Raw genomic sequence first — 7037 nt, 5'->3', positions numbered from 1 at the left:
AAAACCATGTTCACACAAAACATGCACACGAATTGCCAAAAAGTGGAAGCAACCAAAATATCATTGAATACATGAATGAATGAACAAACTGTGGTGCCTCGGTGCAATGGGACAGTATTAATTATTTTAAAATGAGCTATCAAACTATGAAAAAATATGGAGAAACTTTAAATCCATAGTGACAGGTGAAACAGGCCATCATGATAATGCTACATACTATATGATTCTAAGTATACATTCTGGAAAGAGCAAAACTATAGAAATAGGTTTCTTTCTTTCTTTTTTTTTTTTTAAATCCGTGATTGCCAGCAATGTGGGAGAGTAAGGGAAGGAACACAGGGGATTTTTAGGGCAGTGAAACTTCTACGTAACATTATAAGAGTGGATACATGACATTATGCATTTATCAAAACTGATACAACTTTACAGCACGAAGAGTGATGCTCAATGTATGTAAATTTTTTTTTAACTCAGTAGGCTGGGTGCAATGGCTCATTCCTGTAATCCCAGCACTTTGGGAGGCCAAGGCAGTCAGATCACCTGGGCTCAGGAGTTCAAGACCAGCCTAGACAACATGGTGAAACCCCATCTCTACAGGAAATACACAAGATGAGCCTGGAACATCTTATAGTTTTAGAAAGTAAGAAAGCGTTAAACTCACACACACACACACAATCATGGGAGTATGTCAAAGGGACACAGGAGCCAACTGAAAGAGATCCCAGTGGCCAGATATGAAATAATTTAAGTAATAAAATAAATGAAGGAATAATGGATTATAACCCAAAGCATGAAATAAATACACATGAGCCCATGTAACAATAAATTACTGATTAAATGAATAAGTGAATGAATAGATGAGAAAAAAAAATCCTGTGCAGAAAAATTGGAAATAATTTATGTAGATATTCCACCCTCAAGGAAGAAGGTGGAATACTTCGCTCTCCACTCCTTAAGATGGGCTGAAAATAATGACTTCCTTCCAAAGAGTGCAGCTTGGAAAGAGGGAAAAGGGCAGGAACTTTGCCATGGAGAAACATGACAAATACCACTTTATCCATGTGATCAAGGTCAGTTGATAGCATGTACCCTACATATAACATGGTGAAAATGGCAATTTTCCTCTCTGACCTTCCTCCCCCAAACCCATGAATCCAGTATAATCATGAGAAAAGCATCAGACGCATTTCAATAAAGGGCATCCTACAATATACCTGACCAATACTTCTCAAAACTGTCAAGGTCATCAAGAACAAGGAAAGTCTGAGAAACTCACAGCCAAGAGGAGTCTCAGGAGACATGACCAAATGTACTGTGGTATCCCACATTGGGTCCTCAAACAGAAAGATGACATTAGGTAAATATTAATGAAACCTGAAAAAATATATCGGTAGATGACAGTTATTAATAATGTATCCGTATCAGTTCATTAGTTGTAACAAATGTGTCACAGTAATGTGAGAAGTTCATAACAGGGAAACTGGAGAGGGTAGATAAAAGTTCTCAAGGGCATACAGTACTTTCTGTAGCATCTAGATGATTTTTCTGAAAATCTAAAACTTTTCTAAAATTAAAGGCTATTTTAAAAATATGGTATATTCCCCATAAAAAAATCAAGAAAAAACAAACAGAAAAAACCACAAGTATATAAATAGGCCAGGTGCTGTGGCTCACGCCTGTAATCCCAGCACTTTGGGAGGCCGAAGCAGGCAGATCACTTGAGGTCATGAGTTCGAGACCAGCCTGGCCAACAGAGTGAAACACCATCTCTTCTAAAAACACAAAAATTAGCCGGGTATGGTGGTGTGTGCCTATAGTCCCAGCTACTTGGGAGGCTGAGGCAGGAGAATCACTTGAACCTGGGAGATGGAGGTTGGAGTAAGCCAAGATCATGCCACTGCACTCCAGCCTGGGGGACAGAGCAAGACTGCATCTCAAAAAAAAAAAAAAAAAAAAGTGTATGTGTGATAGATTTGTTAATTACCTTGATTTAATTATTCCACAATGCAAACACATAGCAAAACATCACACTTTCACACTGTACCTCAGAATTATAATAATATATACAATCATTGTCTATCAAATAAAGTAAAAATTTATAAATAAATTAAAATACACAGTATGACACACAACAAATATTTATTGAATAGAAAAATAACAATGTATATGGCATCAAGGAAATTATACTCTGCACAAAAAGAGAGAATGTCACACCTGAAAATGTTAGCAATATAAGGCTGAGTGTCAAATAACTGGTAATAACAAGTAACCTTTATTAAATGCTTACCATGTGTTTACTAATACTTCACATATATTATCTCACTTAATGTTCACAATAGCCTCCATGAAGAAATGCTAGGATGACTGCAATTATAATTATTTCTGTTTTAGGTAAGGAAACCAAGGCTCAGAAAGGTTAAGTAATTTGCCAAGTCATATGGATGACAGATGGCAGAACCAGGATTTGAACTCAGCCCCTCTGATGATAAAGATAGTGTATAATAGCTTAAAGGAGTTACAGAGACAAAAGCTGTCTTCTCTGGAGAGCCAGCAGTTTTTGTGGTAGCATGGGGATTTGAGCTAAGCTCTGAAGGCTAGAAGGACTCAGATGAGTGGAAAGATGGAAGGAAAACATTTACAGTGGGGAGAAGTCTGTGAGCAACAGCCAGAAGGCTGGTGTGGCCAAGGCCTCCAGAGAGCAGAGGCAGGCCTTACCCTCGGCCTCCTGTGTAGCAATTCTCCCAGCCCTGCTGGGTCTTCTCAAAGCCAGAGCTGGGAGCCTCTGCCACAGCTCCATCCAGCTGTTTTGGGAGCCACACTTGGGCCTTTCTATTGCACCAACATGGAAGGACAGGCATCCCCTCCAGAGACCCACAAATACTTCCAAAAAACCAACATTAAAAAAAAAAAACAAAAAAAAAAATTGAGGTTTATGAGTTGCCAAAAAAAAAAAAAAAAAAAAAAAAAACCTAGCCACTGAAATTCCTTAAAGGGCTACACCATGGAGAGTGGCACAAGGACATACAGCCCTGGGGGGCTTTGTGAGTAGTACACCTGCTCAGCAGAGACCCACACTTCCAGCCTGGGTTGACGAGAGTGGGCACTGCCCTTCCCTCCCTCACGTAATGACTCCTTCTCTGCTACATTAAAGCCACCAAGTCTCCACTCTGACTCCTGCTGCACCTCTCAGACTCTAATCCTGGATTCTGTCTCTTTACACAACAGTTTCCTATATGCATCCCAAAGACCACTCCGCTGCAATTTAGAGTCAAACTGGATTCATTAGAGCAGCCCAAGGATCTTTCCCTGGAGAAAGTCTTTGCTTAATTTATGTGGCTCTATGAAGTTCATTTTCCTATCAAGTCACATGGGCTTCTCTTCCCATCTCATCTAAAGTGGTGTCATTCAACTGCACATGGATTAATTTTCTTCAGTCCTGGGCCTAAGCAAAGGCAGAGAGGCTTGTGTTCAGTTCTTCCTTCTGTTCACCGACAAGTTGAGGAGGTCCTTCCTCCTGTGCAGCCTTCAGCAGCCCCAAGTCTGCCCCAAGGCCCACAGGTACCTTCTCAGTAGCAGCGCCACAGGCCAGGCCTTCTCAGAGCACCAAGGTCTCCACACTGCTTGGTGTAGGCTGTGTTCCCAGTGGAGGAGGAACTGCTCTGGGTGAATTCTTCCCTAGATTACAGGTTTCTGTACTCAATGCCCTGTAATTATAATAGCCTTTATACCCAGTGTACTGTTTGGACAGGGAGCCCATTTAGGAAGGGCCATTGTCAGAGCTGGGGGTCGCTGGGCACTGCCATCTGAGTTTCAGCTAATTGCCAGGCAGGGCCCTGGGTGCTGGAGAGGACATAAAGGATTGCATAAATAAAATGCAATTCTGTCCCTCCAGTTGAGAAAAATTACATAGTAACTGTAAATAGTCAAATAAGACTCAGAATTGTTTTTCCCTGACTAATAATATTGCAAAGAGATGCAGCAGGTGGTCTCTAAAATCATTTTTTATTGTCATTCTGTGATTTTCTGAATGATTTGCATTCATTCATTTCACAAACACAGATTAAATACCTACCAAGTTGTATCTTAGGTGAGGCATTTAATCTGCATTAATTCACCCAGGACATTTTTACCTGATTGGAGCTAGAGATACAGGCCATGGCCATGAAACAGAGCAAAGCTAATGTGCCCACAAAGAAAAAGAGCCACGCTTCAGCTTCTGTTAATGCCCACTTCCAACCAGCTGAGCTAACCAGTCAGAACAGGAGATTCTAGCAAGTCCTTGGGTATATACACTATCTGAAGAGTCCTCACGGGCCCCCAAGTATTGGAGAAAGGAAACCAAGCAACCATTTCCAGTTTGGTTCCTAAATGGAGACAAAGCAGAAATAGAACCTAGGAACTTTGGGCTTCCAAGCAAATGTGGTATTTATGAGGCTCTGCACCTCCCACTGCCCCAGAGGCTGCCAAACCCCATCAGAGTGAAGTAGCAAAGTACACACCATGCATTGTGCGGCCCCTGGCAAAGGACCACGGATGTGCAGGATACACTGTTTTAATGCATGTCCCCTTTTAATTACACAGTCGGTCAAGAGCTCTCAGCTCCCACGTACCCAGGTCCTTATAATACTAGACTGTTCTACAGCCATTCCCAGTAGCAAACACAACTGCTAGCCTCAGCTCCTGGAGAGAACAAGGGTTCCAGCCGATATGATCAGCTCGGCAACATTTCCTTGTTGCCTTGCTTTTTTCCAGATCATGGCCTGTTGCCATGAGTCAAGGAGATGGATCCTCTGCCATCATTTTCTGGAAAAGGCTCCCATTAAACTTCCTTCTGCCCTGGAACAGAAGAGTAGTTTGCAGGAAGAACTTCAGATCTGGTTTCTGATACGATTAAAATCAAAACACAGTACCGGAAAGGGAAAACCAAGTGAATTCTGGCAAGGATGTTCAGTTCTGCCTGGGAGTTTTTAGCTCTGATATTTCCATGGCTGCTCAGAGATATGCCCAAGGTCTAAATTGGGCGAGAGCATATAATATTGGGATATACTATGAAATACATATTTGGTCTCTGCCTGAGATTCTTAAAACCTTTGGAATTTCCTGAGTGATGATGAGAGGAGCATCTTTCGTTATTCATAATAAGCCCCTTTCAACTATACCTGATTTTATGCTAAAGGAGGATGGGGCCTGGTCCCCAGAGGAACCAACCAGGTGATTAGAGGACTGGAACTTTCACCGCCACCCTGGAATTCTGGGGAGGAGAGAAGGGCTGGGGATTGAGTTCAGTCACCAGTGGCCAATGACTTCATCAAGCATATTTACATGATAAACTCTCCATAAAAACCATCTTAAAATGACCAAAGAACCAACATAGATATTTCTCCAAGAAAGATTGTACAGTCACCAGGGAAAGGCAAATCAAATCCACAGTAAGATGCCACTTTATGTCCACTAGGATGGCCAGAATCAAAAAGTCAGAGAATACATCTAGATGTGGATATAGAGAAATCAGAAAACACTCTGATTTTATATTAACTGTGAAAAGTAGTCTGACAATTTCTCAAACAATTATACATAGAGTTACCAAATGATCAGCAATTCCACTCCTAGGCAAATACCCAAAAGAAGTGAAAACATGTCTGTACAAAAGCTTGTACCCAGATGTTTGTAGCAGTGTTCTTCATAATAACAAAAAGTGGAAAGAACTCAAATGTTCATCAGCTGACGAATGGATAAACAAAATGTGATATATCCATCAACAATTATTCAGCCATAAATAAGAAATGAAGTATCGATGAAACCTACAACATGGATAAACCTTAAAACGATTATTTGAAGTGAAGGAGACCAGTCACAGAAGACCACAAATTTCAACATATGAAATGTCAGAATAGGGTAATCCACAAAGACAGAAAGTAAATCACTGTTTGTATAGGTGTGGGGGGTAGGGGGGAGAATGGAAGGAGAGGAGTGATAACTAAAGGGCACAGGGTTTCTTTTTGAGGTAAATAAAATGCTTCAATGTTGACCGCAGTGATAGATGCATGACTCTGTGATTATACTGAAAACCATTGGATTGTACACTTTAAATGGGTGAATCGTACGGCATGTCAATTATATCTCAAAAAAGCTGTTAAGGAAACTTAACAGTGGCTTTCGTGTTATGTAATTTTCTCCAACTTAGATACAGAATTAATACCCACCATCACACGAGGATCCATGAAGTTTTAAATGTTAAGAGTTTCTTTCTATGAGCCATAAAAAAAATTGATGAATTGCTCTTTATCACATTTAAAACACCTGATCATCAAAATACCCTATTAAGAAAATGAAAATCCTAACTACAGACTGGGAGATGATATTTGCAATATATATATATATCTGACCAAAAAACTTATATCCAAAATATACAGAGAACTCATAATAGGGGAAAAATAACCCAATTACAAATCAGCAAAAGCACTCACTTCAGCAGCACATATACTAACATTGGAAGAATACAGAGAAGATTAGCATGGCCCCTGAGCAAGGATGATAGGCAAATTCATTAACCATTCCATATTTTTACTGGAAACATTCCCTTTGAAAACTGGCACAAGACAAGGATTCCCTCTCTCACCACTCCTATTCAACATCGTATTGGAAGCTCTGGCCAGGGCAACCAGGAAAGTGAAATTAAAAATGGGCATTCAACTAGGAAAAGATGAAGTCAAATTGTCTCTATTTGCAGATAACATGATTGTATATTTAGAAGACCCCACTGTCTCAGCTCAAACTCTCCTTAAGCTGAAAGCAACTTCAGCAAAGTCTCAAGATACAAAATAAATGTGCAGAAATCACAAGCATCCCTATACACCAATAGCAGAGAAACAGATTGCCAAATCATGAGTAAACTTACATTCACCATTGCTACAAAGAGAATAAAATACCTAGAAATACAACTTACAAGGGATGTGAAGGACCTCTTTAAGGAGATCTACAAACCACTGCTCAAGGAAATAAGAGTGGACACAAAGAGATGAAAAAACATTCCAGGC

General features: G+C 40.3%; 1 non-coding gene across 1 annotated transcript; it reads left to right on the top strand.

The window, feature by feature from the left end:
• The first annotated feature begins 6459 nt into the window (after positions 1-6459).
• Positions 6460-6566, top strand: LOC119466713. Its single transcript, XR_005195178.1, has one exon. It is a non-coding gene; the product is annotated as a U6 spliceosomal RNA (small nuclear RNA).
• Positions 6567-7037: the final 471 nt, after the last annotated feature.

Source organism: Cebus imitator, unplaced genomic scaffold (assembly GCF_001604975.1).
Source record: "Cebus imitator isolate Cc_AM_T3 unplaced genomic scaffold, Cebus_imitator-1.0 Scaffold221, whole genome shotgun sequence".
Taxonomy (NCBI): Eukaryota; Metazoa; Chordata; class Mammalia; order Primates; family Cebidae; genus Cebus; species Cebus imitator.
This window is presented reverse-complemented; position numbering and strand designations above follow the sequence as displayed.